Below are 23,496 nucleotides of genomic sequence, written 5' to 3' on the forward strand. Positions count from 1 at the left end.
CTTTAGCATCCCAAAAGCATGTGATATTCGTGGTTTTGCCCGATCACCCTTTTGCTACATGGCAGTCCCACGTTGTATTGCATCCTTTGAAAAAATACCACCCTACACTTAAAAGTGGTGCGATAAGCGATAACACCACCTCCCCATGTAGGATGAAACTACCTATTGTTCAAACACTAACTCCATGCCCAAAATTAACCATTATTGGTTAAAAACAAAAAATCTGCCCTTTTTACTCTTTTCATTGTTATTCAATTGCCAAGAACCTCTCTGCCCACCAATTTTAAACCCCAGAAACTCTACTCAACCATTTTAACCCATTTACAACCAGAAGACACTGCAGACTCCAATTTGAAGAACCATAAAGACAATTGGAGCCTTAGAAAGCCTCCGCTACTCTCACAAAACCCTGTCTGCACACCAAATCTTCGTTTTCCAAGTATTCCTAAAAGTACCAGAAAGACCCTGTACTTAAGATCTCCTCAGTGTTTATAAAAGATTAATCAATTGAATTAATTAAAAAGCTTGCCATACTAAAGAAACCCACTGTGCATCCAAAAAATCCTTTTTCTTTAGACTGTATTCACCTTTCGCACTATTCCAGAGGTCCTAAGATTACTCCTTAAGCATGATAAAGATTAAATCAATAAAATAAACAAAACTATGGCTTCCCAGAGCATTTTGAATGCAAAACCACTACAAACCCCTCACCTGGACATTTACCATCTCCCATTGGCCAGCAAAGATTTCCAAATCAAAGACAGAGCCTCCCCTATCCATTTATTGAAACTCCACTACTGCAGTAAAGATAAATTCCTCAACCAGAATGATGATATTCAATTATGGGAGTCTAATTTACCCAAATACTTGTTCCCACAGGTATACCAGTTCCCTGAAATCATGCACCTATGCCAACTCTACTATATCCCAAGTCAAAGAGCCATAGTCTCACCTAACCAGCAAATCTTGTTCATAATCACTCCAAAGTCAATAAAATAGATGTTGCAGATCCATCCAAATCCAAATGAAACCCCATTTTCTATTGAAAATATATTTGATCTATACCTAAATCTAGACCTTCCCAAGAGATCTCAAAATTTTCAGACATTCATCTTAGAAGAGGCTCATATCCCTACAGACAGTCCACCATACTCTGCCACCATTTTCTCTGAGAGGGATAGACAGATTGTAACCATGTTGTCTTGTATTCTAGGATATACCATTGATGATCATGTAGATGTGCCTATACTTTCTTTCCTTTCTATGTTTTCCCGAGGCAAGCCTCCACCTGTAGTTTTCAATTTTTCTCAGTTCTTAGCAGACATAATCCATGATCAATTGATTAGATTGTGAGATGAAAGAGTATTCAAATACTCTTTAGTATTGTTCCATATGTTCCTATACTTCCAATCAGATAAGTTTCCAGTTAACATCCTAAAGCTGGACACTAAGGGAAATCCTAGGTCTATTATCTTTTGGACACCCTTAATCCAAAAATATTCCACTATTTTCAGCTACAAAGAGTTCATTGATTCATTTGTTCACCCAGTGGTTAACATGCTAAGCAGTAGCAATCAACCCAGGATCAATGATGAGATAAATAAAGTTTTACAATTGTCCAAACATAGTAGAATAGGAGACTAGTATTTATACTAGGACCACATTGAAATAAGCGTGTATGGATGCTAGCTCACTCCCTATAAGCTGCCCAAATATCTCCCCATGAGGATATTTGTAGTAGAGTATATCAGGAAAATTATAAGTTCAGATGATGTGAATTTTCTATCAGCTAGGAAGAAAACACAGTTCAAAATAAAAAACCAACCTGGTCCTTTTACCTGCAAGAATAGGGAGGCTAGAGAAGAAGCAGAAAAATGTTTATAGGAAATTAACTTTAGTAACAGTTTCAAATGGCAGTATGACCCTTTAGGTGTCATAAACAAACTAAGACTCAAATTTAAATTGAGCCCTTTTATGCATGAGTCTAGGCCAAAGATTGAAAAATATGCCAACCTGTGAGAGTGGTTGGAAAACACCTTGATAGATATGGAGAAACAGATGGATAATAGTTTCGTTCTTCATACTCCATCCCTACGGGAAAGAAATGCAAAAAGGACTAGGGAAGAAGGTGCTTGATCAAACAAGGATACAAGAGATCACAGATTAGAAATCATGTACATGAAGAAGCCTGAGCTAAATCTTGTAAATGCGCGAGAAGAGACAATTGAGATAGTTCAAATCATTGATACAGATACAGTGGTCAGAGAAAGTACATCTCCAACATTTTTAGAGGAAACTCATCAGCCTTCAACCTCTAATACTCAGATTATTCATAAATAGCTTAGTATTGAAGTCTCTTCATCCAACAAACTAGTGGATAAAGAAAAATATATAAAGGAGAAATATAAAGAAATGTACAGAAATGAGGCATTGAAAGCTGAAACCTATGCCCAATATTTCAAATAGACTCCTAGTAATCAGAATAGGTTACTTTCAACTTTTGACATTAAAATAAGGAAAATGAAAATGACATTTTTGTAGCCTACAGTACAATAGCCTAAGTCATTAGCAGATTACAACAAGACAAAATTTGAAGTTTTGGCCAAGAATGTTCATCCTATAGATGAGATTGAATTTCATAAGCAAGCAGGAGAAATGATATACTCATCAATGACCAATAAAGCTATGAGTGTACAAAAGCTTCAAAATTCTCTAGAGAATATCACAACACAATTTAAGCTAGAGAAGGCATCCTCACAAGCAAAGGATAATAGAATTAAATCACTAGAATAATTGGTTATTGAGATTGGATATAATCCAAATGACATCAAGGCAGTAGAAAAGCTCATAAAAAGGAAAAATGAAGACATCGCTGCATTGAAGAAGCAGCTAAAATTGCCTCCTTATAAACATCCACAGACCAAGGAAGTTCTAGAGAATCAAAGCCAAAAGGATGAGATGATGGACCTCATTCTTCAACTAAATTCTCAATTGAAAGAAATGGAGAATGAGATGGATAAGTTAGTACAAGAGAAATAGGCCAGCATGGAAGCAGCTACTGCAACTGCTATTCGTATAGTTACTACAACAGTTCCTTCTACTTTGGTAGCTTCACTAGCCATAATAGCTCCAGTAGCTACAACACTTCCCACTGCATCAAAAACTACATCAACGACAGGTTCAACAACATCAGAAATGCATCTCAGTGATGAAGCAAGAAAACTAATCAAAGCCATGGAAGATATGTCCATCCAAACAAATGAAATAAATAGAATTAAAGAACAAATAAAAATTCTAGAGGATGAAAAGAAATTGGCTCAAATCCTGCATAAGAATGAAACATAGAAATCAAATAGGTTAAATGAAAGGTTACAGAAGTTAGAGAAGTAATTGACACTGAAAGAGCCACTAGCCCAAGCAAAACAAATTTTATAGGCCAACATCATTGACCCAGTCAATGATATTTGGTCATCTATACAGGTGATATTTGAGTAGAACGATTTGGTCAAAGAGGCTGGTGAGATAATTCAAAGGATTAGAGTTGAACTTGGGAATAGGCCAGAAGAAGCCTCAAGAATAATCTAGTTCCTTAACTCGAAGAACAAGTATGAATTGCAGGAGCTTGGAATAGCTAACAAAACTGATACCATACTAGAGGTAAAGAAGGTAATCACCAAGAGGAACCTGATGATACAATTGGAGGAGAAGTGCCAAACAATGGAGCTAGCAATAGCCAGTTTCATGGTCAAATTTGATGCCTTGAGGCAGAAAGGTTTGCCTAATCCATTGTTGATTAATGACACGTTGATGCCACATGAAGACTATGATAAGAAAATCAGAGAAGTGGCAAAGGAGCAAGCCAACAATTCCTCTATGAAAGGGATGCTTACAAGAAAAGTGCTTTACCAGACCTTTGAGAACCTCTTTTACCTCTGTTATGAAACCAGCTCAAGAAAAGATAGAAAAGATAGATCAACGCCTTAGAATTCAGCCTCTTCGAGGGGGCAACCTCCTTTACACTACATAAATGAACAATTCTTCAATGATTCAAATGAAAAAACCTCCTTTCTATATAGAGGAGTCTAAGGAGTCACAATATTAACCAGCCGACCTAACAATAATAATATAAAGCCACAAAAATAACAATAGAGGGATTCTATGGGACACAGTAATAACAATATGGGGATAATAGGGGCACAACAATATTAATAAGGGATGCAACTACAATAGTAATGGGGTAATTACTAGTATTATAGGGACCCAACATGCCCCTCTCCTTCAAAAAAAGTGTTGTCCTCAACACTTGAGTAGTTCTGGATGCTTCTGTATAAAATTCTCATCCTCCCATGTGGAATCTTCGGCGGATAAGTTCTTCCACTTGATAAGATACTCTGAAATTGATCGATTTCATAGCTGTCGAGTTCTTTTTTCTGTGACTGCTTCCGGTTCCAATATAATTTTTCCTTCCTCGTCAAGTTCTGTAAATATTGTTTGAACTAGGAGCTTGTCACTTATAACCTTCTTTAAACATGAAACATGGAAAACTGGGTGCAATCGAGAAGCTATAGGAAGCTCCAATTTGTATGCCATAGTACGAATCTTTTGCAACACCTTGTACGGACCATAATACTTTGGTGATAATTTATTATCCTTCTTAGCTTGCTTGAGGGACATTTGCTTATATGGTTGTAGTCGTAGGAATACCCAATCACCTACATCAAAACTTCTTTCGCTGCGATGTTGATTCGCCTATTGTTTCATTCTATTCTATGCCAACACGAGGTTATCCTTTAAGAGTTGGAGGACTTGTTGTTGATGTTTGATGTGATGTTCCACTGCTTGAACCTTAGGATTTTCTCTTAAATATGATGTGATGGATGGTGGCTGTTACCCATAAAGTGCCATAAATGGGGTCATTTTTGTTGCTGTATGGAAGGAAGTGTTGTACCACCATTTAGCCAGAGGCAACCATTTGACCCATTGTGTCTGTTTATCAGATACAAAGCAATGAAGATATCCTTCCAAAAATGTGTTTACTATCTCAGTTTTCCCATCAGATTGAGGATGATAAGATGAACTATGAGCTAACTGAGTACCAAGACAAGAAAATAATTCTGTCCAAAAATGTCCAGTGAAAATGGGATCTCTGTCACTTACAATAATCTTTGGGTTTCCATGTAGCTTTTGAATTGTTTCCATAAAGGCAGTAGAAACCGTATTGGCTTTAAATGGATGTGATAATGCACAAAAGTGTGCATACTTGGTAAGTCTGTCAACTACCACCATGATGACACTCTTTCCCTGTGACTTGGGTAAACCTATGACAAAATCCATTGAAACCTCCTCCCAACGTTGGCTTGGAATGGATAGAAGTTTTAATAGACCCGGTGTCTTAATTGTTTCAACTTTATTTTGTTGGCAAACCAAACATTCCGCCACAAATTTTTGAATATCCGATTTAAGGCCATCCCAAAAAAATTCCTTCTTAACCCTGTGGTAAGTTTTTAAAAATCATGAGTGCCCTCCTAAGGGATAAGTGTGCAATTCCATAAGAATCTTTTGTTTTAGTTGGGAATTCTTACAGAGGTATAAGCAATCTTTGTACCATAAAGAATCATTTTGCCAGCTAAATGTATCAGACGTACTGGAATCTTGTTGTAACTTTCGAATAAGTGCCCATACTTCCTCGTCATTCTTCCATTCCTCCCTTGATTCGTTTATCCAATCTGGTTGGATAATAGAAATGGCGCACAACAATGATTCCACATCCTCATCCTTTCTTGAGAGTGCATCTACCACCACATTTTTCTTCCCTTTTTTGTACATGATTTCAAAGTCATAACCCAACATCTTTGTGACCCAATTTTGTTGCTCTTCAGAGGATAATCTTTGTTCTAAAAAGTATTTAAGGCTATCATGATCCGTTTTTACCTTGAAGTGTCTTCCCATTAGGTAGGGTCGCCATTTCTTAAGTGCATGGAGTATTTCCAACATTTCCTTCTCATAAATAGCTTTGTGTAAAAACTTTCCCTTGATTGGACGACTTTCAAAAGCAATGGGTCTTTCATCTTGCATTAAAACAACACCAATTCCATTTCGTGAAGCATCGCATTCCACAATAATGGTTTTTGTCAAGTCCGGTGTAGCTAAGACTGGTGCTTGGCACATTGCCTCTTTAAGATGTTCGAAGGCCTTTGTTGCTTTTGGAGTCCATGAAAATGCATCTTTCTTCAATAATGTTGTTAGAGGTTCTTCTATTCTCCCATAATTCTTAACAAACTTGTGATAATACCCTATCAACCCAAGAAATCCTGGCAGATGCTTTACGGATGTGGGAATTTTCCATTCCTTAATGGCTTTAATTTTTCTAGGATCTACCTTAACTCCTTCATGAGATACAATATGACCCAGATATTCCAAGACTTGCTGTAGATTAGTATATCATCAAAAAATACTAACACAAATTTTCTAAGGAATGGTTTGAAAATGGAATTCATCAAACCTTGAAATGTTGAAGGTGCATTGGTAAGGCCAAAAGGCATGACCAAAAATTCATAATGACCCTCATGATTTATAAATGTTGTTTTCAGAATGTCTTCAGTCTTCATTCTGATTTGATGATATCCTGAACGAAGATCCAACTTGGTGAAGTAAATTGATCCATGCAATTCATCCAGTAATTCATCAATGACAGGAATGGGAAACTTATCTTTAATAGTGAGCTTGTTGAGCTCCCTATAATCCGGACACATGCGCCATGATCCATCCTTCTTGTACACTAATACTATTGGAGCAGAGAAAGAACTTTGACTCGGTTTAATTATACCAGCCTCTATCATTTCTGTAACCATACGTTCAATTTCACTCTTTTGGGCATAGGGATATCTGTAGGGCCTGATGTTTGGAGGAACACTTCCTGGAATCAAATGAATAGCATGATCATGATCACGAATAGGTGGGAGACCTTTGGGAGTCTCAAATACCTTGGAATGATTGTCCAAGACTTTTTAGAGATCTGGAGAATAGATGATTGCAATGTTGAAACATCTAGAGAACATAATTGTTCAATTACACCCCTTTGTTCCTTTTATAGAAGCTTTGTCATACCATTAGAGCTATTTATCTTTCCCAGTTTCCCTGCAATACCCCTTAATTAACTTCCTTTTCTTCCATGGAAAATTTCATGAAAAGTTCTTGAAAATTGAAAGCTATTGTACCCAAGGATTATAGCCATTGTACTCCTACTACAACATCAGCATCTCCCATTGGAATGGAAAGCATTGGGCTAGTCAATACATATTCTCCCATCGATAGCTTGATATTATGGCACTTTCCAGAGCAATTTATTGGTCCTCCATTTCCAATCATCACTTGACACTCTGGTGCTGGGTATAAGAAGCAATTTAATTCTTTTGCTACCTTACAATGAATAAAATTGTGGGTACTTCCTGAATCAATCAACACTAGTACCTCTTTCTTCTTGATTTATCCTTCTATCTTGATGGTTTGAGGAGTGGTAATTCCTGCCAATGCATTACAAGAGATGGTCGGATTCATTTCTTCTTTATCTAGGCTTTGTTCTTGGAGTATATCCTCTTCTTTTGACATTTCTTGCTCCTTTTCTTCTTCCTCTTCACAATCAATGTAGAATAATTTCTTCTCGGCACACTTATGACCTTTAGTGTATTTTCTATCACAACTGTAACAAAGCCCTTTTGCTCTTTTTTCTTTCAATTGTTGTGGTGTCAACCTTATAGGTTGTGGAAGACTAGGAGCAACCACACTTCCATCTTTAGAGTTGAGAGTGGTATGCTTCTTGGTTGCCATAATTTTGCTTTCCATTTTTCTTGCTAACCTGAATGCCTTCTCTAATGAATCGGGTTCCCAAAGGCGAACATCATGTTGGATATTATCCTTTAAAGACCCTATGAATACATAAATCCTATGCTCCTCTGGAACATCTTTTACCCTTATGTTCAACTTTTGGAACTCCTCAATGTGCTCCATTATTGAACCCTTCTGTTTGAGACTTATCAATTGGCTAAAAAAAGCGTTGCTTTTTGTATCCTCATAATGTGCTATCAATTCTTCAATAAAAATTGCCCAAGTGATAAATTGTTTACGAGATAAAAGCCATTGATACCATACAAAGTAATTTGGTTCCAAAGATAAAGTTTCCATACGTTCCTTTTGTATGTTTTCCACATTATTGAGATCGAAAAATTGCTCCATTTGTAATATCCATGTTGCAGGATCCTTGCTATCAAACTTCCTCATATCGATTTTTGGCATATGGTGGGTTTTCAATCCCACATTAGAGTCTAAGAAATCATGATTAACATTTCTTTTTTTCGCATCATGAGTTTCCTTTACTACCTTTTCACCATTGGTAAGTATTTCCTGTAGAAAATTTGTCAAATCTGTCTTCAAATTTGTGTTCAAATCTATCTTCAAGTTGTCCATCTTAGCTTCCATGCCATTTATCTTAGCTTCTATTAGCTTTTGTGACAGTGGCATTTGTTGCACTTGTTCTTGTAATTTTGATATATCATGTAGCATTTCTTCCTCTTCTTCATGAGTCATGCTAGAGCTTTCAGGTTCCTTACTAGGTGTTTGCATTTTCTTTCCTCAGGACATCAGTTACCGATAATAATTCTCTACTATGCCCTTTGAATTCCTTCAAAATAAATTTTCAAACCAAGCTTAAGCAAAAATTTAAGAAAATCTACACACCTTTTTCACTTTGTGGGAGCTTGATATTGCCTCTGACGTATCTTTGTACTTTCCGATCATCTAGTTCTGAATTTTTGATCTACAGTAGCTCTCTGTGTCCTCTACCCAATGCCACAAGTCTGACCCAAATTAGATTCTCCAAGGAAGAGTTATGTGAAATCTCCCGCAGTGACTTGATTATAGACTGGTTCAGTAGAGCGAACTTGTACGACCTGTCACGAGTCACTATTTCGACCTCTGGATCTGAAAAATGCATACAAGAAACTACAGTCCGTCCTCTTTCTTTACCTTCTTACAAAATTTCAATCTGATCCCCAGAGAGAAAGTTATGACTATTTTCCCCAGGTCACCTGTTTGGAATGTAATTCAGGAGTCTACAAAAAGACCAACTTCCTCAGATCATATCTCCGCAAATATAGTGCAAAAAACTCTGAAATTTGGACCCGAGGTTCAGCGCAATTTCTTCTCAAATGGGTTGTTTTTGCAACTTCTGAAACGTCGCAGAGAAAAAGTTATAGCAAAATTGCCACGATGACCTGTTTGGAGCAGCGAAACCCTAGAATCCAAAGCTCTGATACCAAATGTTATGAAACCACCTCAAGAAAAGATAGAAAAGATAGACCAACGCCTTAGAATTTAGCCTCTTCAAGGGGGAAACCTCCTTTAAATTACACAAATGAAAAATTCTTCGATGATTCAAATGACAAAACCTCCTTTCTATATATAGGAGTCTAAGGAGTCACAATATAACCCAGCCGACCTAACAATAATAATATAAAGCCACAAAAATAACAATAGAGGGATTCTATGGGGCACAGTAATAACAATATGGGGATAATAGGGGCACAACAATATTAATAAGGGATGCAACTACAATAGTAATGGGGTAATTACTAGTATTATAGGGACCCAACAACCTCCAGCATGAGGTAAAACATCCTTTATAAACAAGCCCACTTTTTCCAAATACACAAAAACTGATGAAGTCTACAGAAGAATGGTAAATATTAAATTACCAGATGCAGAGACTTGGGAAAAGTTGAATGATTTACTGTATAAAATTCAAGGTAAAGAGTGAATACAAAGAAATCAAGGTAAAATAGTAGATCAACTAAGTCAAAGAGTATCAGATGAAAGATAGAGTTTAAAAGTCAAAGGCAGGGTAAAAGGACAGCTAGCGTAGAGAAACAACAAAGGAGAGAAAAAGCAGCATACTATCAAAGAAAGGCAACAAAAGACAATAAAAGAGGGTCAGCTTGCATAAGTTACATATCTGTCTCTATCTTCTTGCATGAAGATATTTATTTTTCCTTGAATAATTCCTAAATCAGTTTTAGGATATTTTGTAATAGTTTTTGTATAAATACTCCACAACTCGAAGTATTGAGTGTGGATTGCTGAACATTTCTATAGTTATATTGATCTAGAAACTTGAGGGTTTATTGTAATATTTTCAAGTTAGCAGACTTGACTGAGTAATAAAGGCATTGCATTATAGGATTCATGTGTTGGGCCACTTCAGCGAAGTATCCTCCATTTGTTAAATTGTTATTTTCTCAAGTATTTCACATGCTTACATGTTTTTCAATTTGAATGAAATAACCAGAATATTATTACAGAAATTGTTTAAGTACACTCTGTCTTGAACAGTTATTCATTTTGATGTTTTCTTCTAATATCCAGAGTAGGGAATTCTTTATTACTCCCTAGTTTCGATTGACCTCTTTCATTTCCCTCATTATCCGGTTTGAGGAATCCTTAGTTGCTCCTTGACCCCGATTGAAATCCATTTCACCATCCAACCTAAAAGATCTAAATTTACTTAGCTACCTTGTCCTGTGAACACTATCTTTAGAACTTGATTCAGTCCTGTTTTCTTGACATTTGGACTCCATGGCCCAATGGTAAAAGACATTTATCTATCCATCTAAATCTGTGATTTTACCACCAATTCAATTCAAAACCCAATCAAGCTTAAATAACTATCCTAAAATCAATTAACTCAACAAAGTTAAATCATAAATAGAGAGCCCTCTCTGAGCATTAGCAAGGCTAGATCCTGATCTCAAAAGTAGGTTTGTGGTTACCTCTATCATTTCATTAAACACAACATGACAACCCTAGGGAAATTTTAGAGTGATAACAACGGAGATCTACAGAGCACTCCTTTTTGTGTAAAGCGACAAAGGGAACAAGAAAAGGAGCGACAATGAAAGAAGACCAAAGCCTCCAAGTCATCGCTAGATCCAATCACCTTGACGAAGGGTGACTTGGACAATATTGGAGATAAGGTAAGGTATATGACAACAGAACTACTACATCAGTTTGAGTAGTAGCAGAAGCAACCACTAGTCGCTATACAGATGGGTCTGTGTGAGCTGCAGATCCAAACAATTCAACTCCAGGCCACTACAGGGAATAGCAGTGCTACATGAACTAGTTTGGCACCTAGGACAACTCAAGCAACAAAGTTGGTCTGGTCATTGGATATTTGGGCAGTCATGCTCCCTCATGGAGATCTGAGTGGAGAGGCAGATATTGTTAGTGCTTTAAGGATTGTTGCCCTCAACTTGGCTGTGCTTGTTGAAAAGTGTTCAAGAAGAAATGCTAAAAATAGAAGATGCTAAATATAGCACTACTATAAATAGCCGGGCTATAAATAGCAGTTCAGCCATTGGAGATCTTAGCTATAATGGGTGAAAAGTGAAAGTGATAAAAATAACTTTTCTAAAAATAGCATTTCAGGATCCCTTCTTATTTTAGTCAGTCCCTGGACTAAACAGAGGAAGCAAAATTCGAATTTGATATCAACAGCAGTTTGGAAATTGATTAATTAATTCATCTTGAGTTAATTAGTTAAGGAAAATCAAACTTGAAGTCTATGTGAGGACATGCAATAGTTTCTCCATTAATTGAGGAATTTAACCTTCAGTTAAAGAGATAAGGATGAGTTATAATATTGAGTTGTAATCAATTGACTTAGTTTAACTTAGCCAAGTCCAGTTATATTAATTTAATAGTTTGTTAAATTAATGAGAGTTCAGTTAGTTAATTCTTGCATGCATGTAACTACTTTATTTCACATAACTGAGTATTCACTCATGGATAACTCAGGCATGTTAGTTCCGTCAGAGACCAAGTTGAGATCAGATGGGGGGACAGTGTACTATCAGTTACTATGATATTCCTTGGTGAATATTCCTTGCATGCAGAAGGAATATTATTCCTTGTGGATTGCGCAGTTGGACCTGAGGTTACAGTGAGTGTGATGAGGCCAATTCACAGATGTGATATCATTGGACCCCAATCAAAACTGCACAAGGAAATAGGAGGCTTGGAGGGCTTGAGGAAGATATATTCTATGTCTATTGAGTGTGTGAGCAGCATTGTTTGATTACAGAGAGAGCATGATAGCTTGAGAGCTGATTCTTTTTGTAACTTGAACAAGATTTCCACTTGTATGATAATACAAAGTTGGGGTTTTAGGCTGGTGTTTTCCCCAATGATATATCTTTTGTGTTATGGTTGATTACTTTTCATTCTCAGTTATATCTATTCATGCTTGATGTTGCTCATGTTCGATTAATATTCCACTAAATTGTTTGTAGAAGTAGATCAAGTGTTTTGCTTTAGTACATTTCATTACCAGGTGATCTATAGTGGGAATTTCTACATGGTATCAGAGCAAAGGTGATCAAGGCAGAATAGTATACAAGCAGGACAAGTTTGAAGTTTGGTTTCTAAATATTGAATTGAGTTCTTATCACATCTATTTCATCAATGGCGTTCGGTGGTTTGAGGCTCGAATATGCGCTTGATGGCAGTTCGAATTATATAGCCTGGAAGGATCACAAGGAGGTAGTATTGGAAGATAACGGTCTCAAGGACTTCATTGATCAAGAAGTCCAAAAGCCGACCGATGCTACTCAACTAGCAGAATGGAAAAAGTGTGTGGCTAGAGCAAGGAGAATCCTCCTGGAGGGAGTTTGATATCACATTGTCTCGAGCTTCCATGGGAAGGAGACTTTGTTTTCGATGTGGAAAACATTGAAAGATCTTTATCAAAATAGTAGTGATTAGAGGAAGCTGGCGCTGAAGGACAAACTTCACAAGATCAAGTGCAAAAAGAGCAACACAATCTCTACATTCCTGAACAAGCTCACCACCTACAGGGATGAGCTTGCAAGTGTAGGGGTCATGACTATTGATGATGACATGGTGATTCTAGCACTCCTCAATCTTCCTAAGAGCTAGCATAGCTACCAGGACTTGGTTAATGGAAGAGAGAAACTGCCAGATTGGGAACGACTTTGGTTGGACATAATGTAGGAGGAGATAAGGTGGAGCACCAGAGATGGATCTTCATCAAAACAAGATGATGAAGAAAATATAGCTTTAGCGACTAAAGCTAAGAAAGGGAAAGGGAAGGCATCCTCATCCAAATCTTCTCATGGTGGGAAGAAGGTTGACAAGTCAAAGGTGCGATGCTTTCACTGTCATGAAGTAGGCCATTATGCTATGGATTGTCCACAGAAGAAATCCAAGAAGGATTCCTCAAAGGGATCTGATGGTGGTGCACTAGCTTCAAACTTTGAGCTGGATTTCTCACTTATCGCATGCATGGTTTCATCCATGGTGGGATGTGTTTGGTACCTGGATAGTGGAGCTTCTTTCCACATGTCGGTTGACAAGAATCTTTTCAGTACATTGGAGGAGAATGATCGCCAGATGCAGATCGAGATGGGAAATGATGGAAAATATTGTGTCTTAGGTGAAGGTACAATTGTGTTTCAGAGGGAGCATGGTGCTCCTCTCACCCTATCTACTGTTAAATATGTACCGGGTTTGAAAAAGAATCTTGTGTCTATTGCTATGCTAGAAGATAAAGGCTATGATGTAGTCTTTAGTAAAAGAAAAGTGTTCTTGAGGCATATCGGCATCAGATAGACCAAGTGAATAGGGATTCGAGTAGAGAATCTCTACAATATGAAGGTAGATGACTGTGTTGCACTGAGTTCCAAAGCAGAGGTGGTGCAAAGGCAAGATGTTGGCGAGCTGTGGCATAGAAGACTGGGCCACTTGCATCATGGGGCCTTGAAGATCATGCAACAAATTTCTACCGACTTACCCAAGGGAAAACTGGAGCAAATAGATACATGAAAAGGATGCACCCTGGGTAAGTATGCGAAAGCTTCCTTTTAGGATCGGGATAGTAAAGCTGGAGCAATCCTGGAGCAAGTTCACTAAGATGTATGTTGACCATTCTCTACAGCCTCCACTGCTAAACAAAGGTATTATGTTATTTTCATTGATGATTTTTCTCGTAGATGTTGGATGTACTTTATGCAAAAGAAGGATCAGACCTTCTTGAGGTTTTGTGAGTTTAAAGCCTCAACAGAGAAAGAATCTGGGAAGAAGGTAAAAGTCTTGTGTAGCAACAATGGTGGAGAGTATGTTTCCCAGTAGTTTAAAGACTTCTGTGCTGCAGAAGGAATTAAATGGGAACTGACGGCACCTCATAACCCACAACAGAATGGGGTGGCCGAAAGGAAGAACAGATCTATTGTGGGAGCATCTCGAGCAATGTTGCATGACCAAAGCCTACCACTTCATCTGTGGGCTGAGGCATGCACTATATCAATGTACCTTCAGAATAGAAGTCCTCATCATGTTTTGGGGATGAAGAAACCTATGGAGGCTTTCTCGGGGATGCGACCAGATGTGAGTCACTTCTCCATCTTTGGATCACTAGTTTTATGTCATGTGACCAAAGATGCTCGGAAGAAGCTAGACCCAACAGCTGAGTTGGGGATACCTGTGGGGTACACAGATACACCCCACAACTATCGTGTGTTTCTGGATACCGGTCAAAGGATCGTAGTGTGCAGGGATCTGAAGTTCGACGAGCGGAAAGCCATGCGAGTGTCACTTGAGAGGGAGCTCAAGTTGCATGGTGATGAGGAACTTTTAGTTCCAAAGGATGAGGGGCCTCTTGATGATGTGGATCAGCCACATGCAGAGGATCCAGTAGTGGAGACCACCACTCTTGGAGAGTCTTCTAGAGACGGGCGGAAATGCTCATGAGAAGTTGATAGATTGATGCTAGATGTGAGAGAGAATGTGGGGTATCCATCCTCTCAGTGTAGATGGAGGAGATATCCTGAGAGATACACTAGCTACATGGCCCTAGTTGGGGAGTGTGTAGTGACCGAACCTTCTTCTTTTTAGGAGGTAGTGTAGCAACCAGTCTGGGTTGATGCAATGGTAGAAGAGTACGATTCTATCATACTGAACAATGTGTGGGATGTTGTCCCTAGACCTGGGGACAAGTCAATCATTAGTTCCCGATGGATTTACAAGGTAAAGCAGGCATCTCATGGTAGTGTTGAGAAACACAAGGCAAGGTTTGCTGCCCGAGGTTTCTCACAGGTTGAGGGGATTGACTATGATGATACCTTTGCTCCCGTAGCAAGGTACTCATCTATCAGATTGATGCTAGCTCAATCAGCTCAAATGGGCTAGAAGATCCATCAGATGGATGTGAAGACGACGTTCCTCAACGGGAAGATTGAGGAAGAGGTATACATTGAGCAGCTCGAAGGATTTGAGACCTTCGATCATGAGTCGCATGTCTTCTGACTCAAGCGAGCACTGTATGGGCTGAGGTAAGCACCCTACGCTGGTATACTAGGATCGACAACTATTTCATCAGGTTGGGCTTCACCAAGAGCGAAGCAGATGTGAACCTTCACCACATCATGGTAGAAGGTAAGCCATTGATTATTGTACTTTATGTTGATGATCTGATTTTGACAGGGGATGATCAGCTGATCAAATCTTGTAAGGAGGACCTTGCAAGAGAGTTAGAGATGAAGGACATGGGCCTCATGCACTACTTTCTAGGAATGGAAGTGTGGCAGAAAGATGGGGAAGTATTTCTGTCTCAAGGCAAGTATGTTAATGAGATACTCAAGCGCTTTCACATGGAGAAGTGCAAACCCATGTAGACTCCTCTAGCTGGGAACTGGAGGAAGGAGGATGCTACTTCAAGTGAGGTAGTAGCTGCTACTACTTATTGGCAGTTGGTGGGTTCACTCATGTATCTAGTCAACACACGACTCGACTTATGCTTTGTGATGAACCAGCTGAGTCAAGCTATGGTTCAACCTACCAAGCTGTTTTGGAAGGCATGGAAGCATGTGCTGAGATATCTCAGAGGCACTACACAGTACAGATTATGGTACAGATAGACAGAGGGAGTGAAGCTGCAAGGCTTCACAGATTCAGATTGGGCTAGTAGTCCATCAGTCCAGAAGAGCACTTTTGGAGGAATGTTCAACCTTGGTTCAGCTGCAGTTTCTTGGTATAGCAGGAAACAAAGATCAGTTGCACTTAGTTCAATAGAGGCTAAACACATGGCTGCTAGTCAGGTAGCATGCGAGGCCATTTGGATGCGAACATTCTAGTGGGATTGTTTGGTCAGATGATGGATCCTATAGTGATATACTGTGATAATCATAGTTGCATAAAACTCTCTGAGAATCTAGTGTTTCATGACAGGTCCAAGCATATAGATATCCGTTAACATCATCTACAGGATTGTGTGGTCAAGAGGATCATGATTCTGTAGTATGTTTCGACTGAGGAGCAGAATGCAGATATTTTGACTAAGGCATTGTCAAAATGTAAGTTTGAGTTCCACACAGACAAGATCGGGGTTGCTAATAATCCCTTTCTTGTTGAGAGGGAGTGTTGAAAAGTGTGCAACAAGAAATGCTAAAAATAGAAGATGCTAAAAATATCACTGCTATAAATAGATGCATTATAAATAGTCGTTTAGCCATTGGAGATCTTAGCTACAATGGGTGAAAAGTGAAAGTGCTAAAAATAGCTTTTCTAAAAATAGTATTTCGGGATCCCTTCTTATTTTAGTCAGCCCCTGGGCTAAAAATAGGAAGTAAAATTCGAATTTGATATCAACAGCAGTTTGGAAATTAATTAATTAATTCATATTGAGTTAATTAGTTAAGTAAAATCAAACTTGAAGTCTATGTGAGGACATGCAACAGTTTCTCCATTAATTGAGGAATTTAACCTTCAGTTAAAGAGATAAGGACGAGTTGTAATATTGAGTTGTAATCAGTTGACTTAGTTTAACTTAGTCAAGTCCAGTTAGATTAATTTAATAGTTTGTTAAATTAATGAGAGTTCAGTTAGTTAATGCTTGCATGCATGCAACTACTATATTTCACATAACTAAATATTCACTCATGGATAACTCATGCATGTCAGTTCAGTCAGAGACCCAGTTGAGATCAGATGGAGGGACAGTGTACTATTAGTTGCTAGGATATTCCTTAGGGAATATTCCTTGCATGCAAAAGGAATATTATTCCTTATGGATTTCGCAGTTGGATCTGAGGTTACAGTGAGTGTGATGAGGCCAATTCACACGTGTGATATCATTGGACCCCAATCAAAACTGCGCAAGGAAATATGAGGCTTGGAGGGCTTCAAGAAGATATATTCTATGTCTATTGAGTCTGTGAGCAGTGTTGTTTGATTACAGAGACAACAAGATAGCTTGAGAGCTGATTCTTTTTGTAACTTGAACAAGATTTTCACTAATACAGAGTTGGGGTTTTAGGCTGGTGCTTTCCCCAGTGATATATCTTCTGTGTTATGGTTGATTACTTCTCATTCTTAGTTATACCTTTTCATGCTTGATGTTGCTCATGATCGATTAAGCTTCTGCTAAATTGTTTGTAGAAGTAGATAAAGTGTTTTGCTTTAGTACATTGCATTACTAGGTGATCTACAGTGTGAATTTCTACAACACTCCACAATGAATTCCTTCACACACTGCAAGCAAGTGTGATTGCTGAAATTAGGGCCTATGAGAAATGCGCGCTAAGCATGATCAACAAGTAGAAGTAAACAATGAACATATATTCATTGAGAAGACATCCACGTTAGAAGCATGGAAGAAGGTTCAGGAGTAGAATGAGTGCACTGCAGCAGTGGTAGCTGAAGCAAGCTGAACTGTTTCAGAACTGCATATACCAGAAGAAGTGTTAGTGGAGGCCAAGATTAGGAAGTTGGCTGCAGGAGTGCACGATGAAAAAATGGATGTGGCCAAGGTTCAGTTTGAATTCGACTTGTGGATAACAGAGCTCGAGTTGAAGTCACAACCTTCAACTCCACTAGAGGCCAGAAAATAGCGTGAGACCACTGTAAAGGATGCAGTCGCAACAATAGATGTCACGGTGGTAGATTGCACCATGCTCTTTGAGAAGTATATGGAGATTGTCACGACTCTGCAGGAAGATCCTAACCTATAGAGGTTGAACACAGAATCACGTGAATTACAGCAGATGTATGACGAAGCAAGAGCGATGACATGTACTGTCGCCATATCACAATGATTGTCTAAGTTGCATGAGGCAAGTTGGTTGCTCGAATAGGTGGAGGCGGCACAACAGAAAGAGGCATTCCTCAAGGCCAGGTTGGGGCCTTGGCTGGAAGAGGCCTATATTATCTCTTCCACCATTGAAGAGAAGATGGCAGGCCTATAGAGGACATAGCAGAAGGTAAAGGAAGACATCGCGGGACTAACAACAGAGTAGCTGGTGGAGCAGATCAAGCAGGCCACCATGCAGAGTATGGCTAAAGTAGTAGTGGCGCAAGTTGAGCTGGGAGGTCTCTACAGTAAGATCTCCACACCATAAGAGTGACTCTAGGGCGAGTCACTATCTTTATGTTGGGGGCTTGTTGGGATAGGGCCCTCTGCAATCAATTTTGGGGCAAAAGCCCAAGTTTTTGGGTAGAAAGCCCAAGTTTTTGTTATGTAAAGTGTAAAGTCTCCGCAAGTTATGGTCACGGATCACGTAGATATTAAAGTGTCATAAAGGGTTTTTCCCTTCTTTTATGTAAGTTGTGTCAGCTTTAGTAGATCTACCCATGGTCCACGGACCATGGGATTGTATAAAAAGGAGAGTCTTAGAGATTCTAAGGTAGTTCATAGTTGATATTGATGAAGACAAATGTAATGGGTCAGTAGAAGTGAAGAGCAAAGAGTCTTAGAGTAGAAGAGAGGCTCTACAGCTATGTGCGCAGAGGCCTAGAGTAAATTCCGCAGCTAAGTACATGGACCCCTGTAGCTGAGTGCACAGAGTAGTCTTGAGTCTGTAAGTAGAACTGAAGTATTAATAAAAAGATTATTCCAGAAATATCTGTGTTTTGTCGATTTACTTCTGCTATGAATGGATGCATTTATGTTATGATGAATAATGGGGTTATAATTTAATATTCTATTGATGTGAGATTCTGTATGGTTTACATTTTTATATGAACACAAGTACTAATATCTGTTTACGCAAAGAATATCTTAATGCATGTTAAAGATATTAGATAATTAGGTTGATCTGGGAAATTACAGAACTAAGGGTAATTACAGAGGCACGTAACCTGTTTAGGGTCCGCAAAAGACAGTCGTAGACCTTCACGAAGGTCTAGAGGCTGGTAAGATATATCGATAAGCCTTAAGGGCTTATCAACCTATGTGAAGGCAGATTAGGGGTATAAAATGACATCGCACCCATCTTTGGGTGCGGAAACTTGGTTCCAACATCCCCCCATATTGCTTTGGGTGAGACTTCATTTCATGCTCCTTGGGTTGATGCTGAAAGGGCTAGTAGTGTAGGTATTTGTTTACCAAACTTAACTCTGAACCTGGGTTAAGACCCACTAAGCCAACATCTAGATTCTTCAATGGTCTTGGGTTTATATAGTTTTAAATCTCCTTGAAAAGGTAAGAGATGTCATGGAGTGGGAAAATCCCAGGAATGTGGATGAGGTGATATATTTCATGGGGTTAGCAGGTTATTACATGAGCTTCATTAGGTAATTTTCGCAGATTGTTTATCCCATCACATCATTGTAGAGGAAAGGTAAGAAGTTTGAATGGACAAAGGAGTGTGTAACTATTTTTGAGAAACGCATGCAGTTGTTGACACATGCACTTGTGTTAAAGATTGCAGATTCAGATAAAGAGTTTGTAGTGTGTACATATGCTTGCAAGAGAGAACTTGGTGGAGTCATTATGCAGGATGGACAGCTGGTATGCTATGTCTCATGAAAAATCAAAGAGAATGAGAAAAATTACCCAACACTTGATATTGATTTGGAAACGATCATGCATGCATTGAAGATGTGGAGGCACTATATTCTTGGCAGGAGGTTTGTATATATGAGTGATCGTAGTGGTTTGCAGTATCTATTAGCCCAACTAAATCTAAATGATAGGCAGGCCTAGTGGTTGGGCACAATCAATGAGTTTGGCTTTGGGATCGGGTATATCAAAGGTAAAGAGAACACGGTGGTAGATGCTCTTAGGAGGGGGATATAGGTAAATCACATAGTAGCTATGAGCTCCTAGAGGACAAATTTATAGAATAGGATCATGCAGGTACGAAAGTAGGATGACAAGTATATGGAGATTATGCACATGTTGAAACAGAGTACAGGTATAGGTACAGGTAGTGGTATATGTACATGTATAGGTAGTAGTATGAGTATAGTTAGAGGTGGTGGTGGTGGTATAGGAACAAATCCAGGTGCACAGGATGTGGATTATCGTCTCATGGAAGATGGATTGGTTAGATTTAGAGATAGGATATATGTGCTAGATAGTAGTGACCTCAAGAAGGTGATATCGAGGGAGTTTCATGCGAAACCATATTCAGGTCACCCCGGTTATGAGAAGACACTGATAGTTGTGAAGAAATTATGTTATTGGTCAAACTTGAAGAGAGACATAGTAGAGTTTGTGGCTAGGTTCTTGGATCTTCAATAGGTGAAGGCAAAGTGCAAGGATCCAGGTGGATTGTTATAGTTAATCATGATGACAGAGTGGAAATGGGAGGTCATTTCCATGGACTCTATCACAAGTTTTCCAAGGACAGTGAGACAACATGATTCCATAATCTTAGTGATGGAGAGGTTGACAAAGGTAACACAGTTCATTCTAGTGAAGTCTACATCATTAGGGGATTTTTGAGGTCTAAAATGGGCCTCATAAGAAAAATGTACAACCAACATAAACTTTATAAGAACCAATAGGATTCAAGATGATGATGTCAACCATGGGGGATGATTCACCATTTTTGGAGTAAAAGTGTAAAAAGATTAAAAAATAATAAAACAATAAAAGAAAATTTTCAACTCATATTTTCAACTTATCTCCCTAATATTTTACTCAAATTTCTAGCAGGAGTACTTGTTAGATGCAAAATTTAATTCCTAATCCAAGGAGTACCCATGTTGCATACTTTCGATGGACCATGTTAGAAGAAAAATGAGAAATATATGAAAAAAAGTGATTGAAACCACATTTTTCATGTATTTCTCATTTTTCGTGTAGTAGGGTCCATCAAAAGTGTGCAACATGGGTACTCCTTGGATGAGGAATAAAATTATGCATCAAACGAGTGTTTCCACTCGAAATTTGAGTAAACCCATATGGAGATAAGTTGAAAATACGAGTTGAAAAAATATTTTTCTTTTTTTCCTTCTAAAATTTGATGATGTAATCTAATATTATTTTATTATTCCCACTATTATTTTATAATTTACTTAGGAGGCCCATTTTAGACCTGAGGAATCCCCTAATGTCTTAATGAGTGATGTAGCACATGTCTTCATCAGGGACGTGGTCAGATTGCATTGAGTTTTGAAGAAGATTGTGTCAGACAAGGATGCAAAGTTCACTTCATAGTTTTGGAAGGAGTTATTTGCAAGTTTGGGCACAGAGTTGGCCTTCAGTACAACTTATCATCTATAGAAATATGGACAGACAGAGAGGGTCAATAGGATATTGGGGGACATGTTGAGAATGTATGTGATGCATCAATAATGGGAGTGGGAATAGTACCTTCCACTGCTAGAGTTCACTTACAACAATGGGTATCAGGAATCCTTGAGGATGGGTCTGTTTGAGGAATTGTGTGGGTGAATTTGGAATACTCCCATTAGTTGGAACGTGTTGAAAATGGAAACAAGAAATGCTAAAAATAGAAGTGATAAAAATAGCACTACTATAAATAGCAGTTTGGGTACCAGTGTTGGATTGAGCAACAGGGAATGAAAAATGGAAGTCCTAAAAATAGCATTGCTATTTTTAGTAGTTTGGGATGGATTCCAATTTTAGTGAGTCCCTAGACTAAAATAGGAAGTAAATTCGAATTTGAACTTAACAACTATTTGAAAATAAATTAATTAATTCACCATGAGTTAATTAGTTGTGAAAAATCAAACATGAAGTCTATGTGAGGACATGCAACAATTTCTCTATTAATTGAGGAATTTATCCATCAGTTAAAGAGATAAGGATGAATTCTAATTTGAGTTGTAATTAGTTGGCTTAGTTAACTGAGTCAAGTCCAGTTAGATTGATTTAAATATTTTGTTTAAATTAATGTGAATTCAGTTAGTTAATGTGTGCTTGCATATAACTGCTACACTTCAGATAACTAAATATTCTCTCATGAATAAGTTATGCATGTTAGTTTAGATAGAGACCCAGTTGAGATCAGAGGAGGGACAGTGTACTATTGGTTGGATGGATTTTTCCTATAAAGGAAGCTCATCCATGGAGAAGGATTTATCTCCTTCAGGACTATGTAGTGAGTGTCTGAAGAGGCCAATTCACACAAGTGGCTGCACTAGACCCCAATCAGAATTGTGCAAATAAATAAGAGGCTTGGAGGGAAGACCAAAGGTTACATAGAGGCCTTTAACTATCTATGAGCAGCAGAGGTATTGTAGAGAGTGCAGGATAGCTTTTGAGTTGATTATTTTTGTAATACTGGATATATTTCCACTTGTATGATAATACAGAGTTAGGGCTTTAGGCTGAGCCTTTCCCCTAGTTATATCTTCTATGTTATGTGTGATTGATTCCTCCATATCAGTTATATGTGTTTTTATTGATGTTTCTCATGTTCGATTAAGTTTCTGCTAAATTGGTTGTAGAAGTAGATCAAGTATTTTTCTTTAGTATATTGCATTATTAGGTGATCTACAGTGGAAATTTCTACATGGTATTAGAGCGAGGTTTTGTAGAAAATGTTATACATGGTATCAAAGCAAAGGTGATCAAAGGAGAGAACAATATCCTGAGAGGATATTTCAAAGTTTTGAGTTTTGGGCCGAGGGTTTGCAGAGCAGACCTGAAAATTTACGTACAAAATTTTTAGAAACAAATATCAGATTTGAATTCCTTGTGGAAAAATACCCAAATTTAGTAAAAAAAAATTGGTTGAATCGGAGTTTGGATGATGGAGATATTGCTGATTTAAAATCAACTCTTTTTCTAGAAAATTTCGTGACAGTGAGAAATATGAAACATAATGGTGTGCTAGCCAATAACCTGTATGCACTTGAGGTACAAGATGCATGCAAAGCCTTGAGGAGCAAGGAAAACGTTAGATACTTGGTGGTTGAGATGGAGAGTAAATTACCTCTCAACATGCAGCACCAAAAGAAGTTTCAGACAATTGTAGAGGAGCCACAATTGGTGAAGTAGCTTCAGGAGGTTGTGGAGTAGCCACAACTGGAGAAGCTAAGAGAAGATCGAGTGGAGGCACCCACTCATGCGGAGACCTCCATTAGGGGGGAATTTTGAGCCAAGTGGGTGGAGGGATCACATGCAGCCATACCTCCAAGTAGGTGGTGGGGTGATGTGGAGTGATCGTCCCAAGGAGG

The sequence above is a fragment of the Pinus tabuliformis genome, chromosome 3_1 (genome assembly GCF_031772625.1).
Source record: "Pinus tabuliformis cultivar Carrire ecotype Pingquan chromosome 3_1, CPIR1, whole genome shotgun sequence".
Lineage (NCBI taxonomy): Eukaryota > Viridiplantae > Streptophyta > Pinopsida > Pinales > Pinaceae > Pinus > Pinus tabuliformis.